The sequence below is a fragment of the Spermophilus citellus genome (assembly GCF_964194105.1).
Source record: "Spermophilus citellus genome assembly, chromosome: 16".
In the NCBI taxonomy this organism is placed as follows: Eukaryota; Metazoa; Chordata; class Mammalia; order Rodentia; family Sciuridae; genus Spermophilus; species Spermophilus citellus.
In genome coordinates this window covers 80,722,870-80,726,961 of record NC_138196.1, presented here as the reverse complement: position 1 = coordinate 80,726,961, position 4,092 = coordinate 80,722,870, and positions in this window count along the sequence as shown.

Here is a 4,092-nt window from a genome sequence, read left to right as displayed (position 1 = left end):
GTGCTGGGGATTGAACCCAGGGCCTTGTCCATGCAAGGCAAGCACTCTATCAATTGAGCTGTATTCCAGCCTTATACTCAATTTTTTTTTTAATCACAAAAGGACAATTAGGGTTTCTATTTTTTCTTCTTTTGGATTTGTTAAGTTGTATTTTTTGAGGCATTTTGTGCATTCTTCCAACTCATTAAGTTAATTGTAAAATATATAGTCATAAATTCTCTTATGTTTTGATGTCTGTAAGATTTATAGCTCTCTAATCTTTGTATTCCTGTTATTATTTCTTTTTCTTTCTTTTGATTATAAATATTGTAATTGACATTTCACAAAGCAAATAATAATTTTTTTTTCTTAAAAAACCATTTGATCCCTGTCACTCCTGACCTCATTTTGCATTTTAAAGATAACTGGTTCCTATAATTATTTTCTTTTTTCTACTTTTCTTATATTTGCCTTTTTTCTTTTTGCTATGAAAACTTATTCCAAAATGTGGACCTCCATCCTACAAGTTTTGATGTGTGTTAATAAAAATTTATTATCAAGCTTCTATCTTTATCTTCAACCTTTGAGTTATGTAGAACTGCACTGTTTAATTTCTAGACAGGAGGGTTGTTTTTCTAGTTATCATTTTATTATTAATTTCTACCTTAATACTATTACAGCCAGATAAATTACTCTGAATGATGTCAATCACTTATATACAAATGCTTTCTTAATGGCCCAGGCAATGGTTGATTTTGATAAGTGTTCCATGTCTTTGTTGGGTGTCAAATACAGTGTTTATTAACTGTGTTGTTCAGATATACATATCTATTGATCCTTTAAATGTTTTTTTTTCTATCAGTTATTGAGAAATGTGGATTACTGCCTCTTTCTTATGATTGTGGAATTGTCTATCCTTTGATTTTAATGTTTTTGTTTTATATATTTGGAAGCTATGTTATTTAGAGCATACAGATTTAGTACTATGATATCAACCTGTCACATAGCCCCTTTATTTTCATTAAATGAACCTCTTTCTTTCTAATAATGCTCCTTGACTTGAAGGATTCTTAGTCTAATATTAGTATAGACGATAACCCAGCTTTTTCAGTGAGTGTTTATGTGGTGTGTGTGTTTTAATCCCTTACTGTCAGCCTCTTGAGTGTTCCTGTACATCATGTACTGCATGACAATGCTCTGGTCAGGGATGGACCACACACACACAGGTCCATAAGACCATAGCGGAGCTGGGAGATCCCTGTCACTCCTGAACTCATGACCATCACAGCACCACAGTGCAATGCTTTACTCATGTGGCTGTGGTGAGGCTGATATAGACAACCCACTGCACTGCCGGCCATATAAAAGCACAGCACAATCACACACAGAACAGAATGCTTCATGTGCCAGGCAAGTCCTCTACGTCTGAGCTACACAGGCACACATGTGCATGCCCACACACCCAACAGCCTGGGTACATAGCAGACTACACCATCTAGTTTTGTGTAAGTACATACCATGATGTTCACAGATGCATTTCTTAGAACATATCTATCCCTGAAATTATTAAGCAGTACATGCCTTCATTTTAATTGTGACTCTGGTCACCATCTTTTTTATCCAGTCTGTCAATCCTATACTAATTATATCATCAGCATATCAGTAATGATGGATGTAATGTGGTCTCTATATAAGTTTACTATTGATTTTTCTTTTTCCTATTCCCCCCACTCCTCCCATGCTGGGGATTGAACCCAGGGTCTTGTGCATGCTTGGCAAGTCCTCTACCACTAAGCTATATTCTCAGCCACAAGTACTGATTTTCTACCTGTCCCACATATGTTTTGTTTTTTTTCTTTCTGTTCTTTCTTTCTTTTAGAATGCTAGAATAATGTTTATTTACCCATATTTTCCATCTCTTAAATTATACTTTATATTTTTCAGTGACTAAAACAAGCATCATTGATGTATTTAAGTCTAATGACAGGCATCACCTTACCACGTGCTCAACACTGGCAGAAGTTAGAATCTCAATTCTATTTACCAACCCCTGCCCTTTGTGTTTATGCTTATGCATTTTAGTTCTATTACCTTTAAATCCCACAAGACATTATAGTTCCTGCTCTGTACAATAAATACTCATCTGTATTTACTCCCACACCTACTCTATTCTCTCTCTCTCTCCAGTCTCCAGGTTATATTTCCATCCAAGATCATCTTTCTTCTGCCAGAATTCTCTCCGTTATTCTCTTAATGTGGGCCTATGGCAACAAATCCCCTCCGTTCTCATTTACTTCTTAACATGGTTATTTCAACATCATTTTGAAGGATATCTTGCTGGGCTAGATTTCTAGGTTGTCTCATTTTTTCTTTCATCGTTTTAAAGGTGTCATTACATTATCTTCTAGCTTTCATCATGTCTGCTAGGAAGTCGGCTGTCATCTTTATTGCTGTCCCTTGAAGGTAATGTGCCACCCCCCTTTCTGGCTGCTCTTAAGAATTGTTCTGTCTTTGGTTTTCATCAGTTTTATTATGACATGCCTAGTTGGAGTTTTCTTTGTATCTCTATTGCTTGAGGTTTTGAGATTTCTTAATATAGGAATTGATGTTCATAAGTTTTAAAAAATGCTCATTCAATAGTTTTCGAATGTTGATTTTGTCTTGTTATCTTTCTGAAATTGTAATTATATATGAAACCCATTAGGAATATGTCCCATGTACTCCTGTACTCATCATGTTTCCTCTTAGTTTCATAGAAATTGATCCGTCTCCCAGTTAAAATGATTCTGTCTGCTGCATCTATTCTGTTGTTGAGACTACCCATTTGGTGGATGCAGTTGGAGAAGATAATGCTAAGTGAAGTCAGCCAATCCCCAAAAAACAAATGGCGAATGTTTTCTCTGATATAAGGTGACTGACTCATAGTGGGGCAGAGAGAGGGAGCATGGGAGGAATTGACAAACTCAACTCTAGATAGGGCAGAGGTGGGAAGGGAAGGGAGAAGGCAGGGGGTTAGCAATGATGAAGGAATGTGATGGACATCATTTTCCAAAGTACATATATGAAGACATGAATTGTTGTGAACATACTTTATATACAAACAGGGATATGAAAAATTGTATTCTATATGTGTAATAAGAATTGTGATGCATTCCGTTGTCATGTATTTAAAAAATAAAAGCAACTAAAAAAAAGAGAGAGAGACTATCCATTTGGATAATTCAAGGTATTATATTTTCTCAGTTTTACAAAGTCCATTGAACTTTGTCATTTAAAATTCTTTATTTAGGTTGTTAATCTTCATTCATTCTATCTTCTTTGCCTCGATTTTATGTGACATATTATGTTATTCAAAGCCTTGTGTGATTCTTTCTTCACGAATTAAAGTGTACTTTGAAATTAATAAAGTGTCACCAGTTTTCTTTTGGTTATTGTTCACATCATTTCTTTCCTATTATTTTTACTTTCAACCTTTCTGTGGTCTTATTTTTAAAATATATAAATAATATATGTTTGGCTTTCTTTTTAAATCCATACTGGCAATGTTAATGTCTAGACCGTGGGGGTATCTTTTCTTGTTTCATTGTATGGTTAGCAATTTTTAACATTTTAACTTGAATTAAATTTAAGTAAGTATTTGGCATTGCTTATTTAGAAAAAGAAAAATAACAAAGGATCTACATGCTATTGTCTTCTTCCACTGAGGATCCCTCTGTCCTCTGTGGGGCAGATACATTGAAGAACAAGAACTGGTTATCTCAATGCAATCAGACATTTGGCTAGGTTTTTAAATAACGGTTTTTTCAGTCTATGTCTCTCTAATACTTAATTTTTGGGCATAGCCCTTTTGGACTTCCCTGACAGGACTCAGACCCCCTGCCTTGGATGGTGCAGGAGGTATGGGAATCCCAGCCTAGACCTTCCACCTACCACTCTGGGCAGCTTCAGCCTGGTACCTGTCTGGAGAAGGAGGGGACTGGTGATTTTGAGGCAGGTCCCTCTCATGGATGGTCTTCATTCTGTAGGCATGGAAACAGATATTTTCCTCTGATTTTCAGAAGATATCAGCCTAGCTTTCCAGGATCTACATTTGGAGCCTCTCAAATTCTTAGG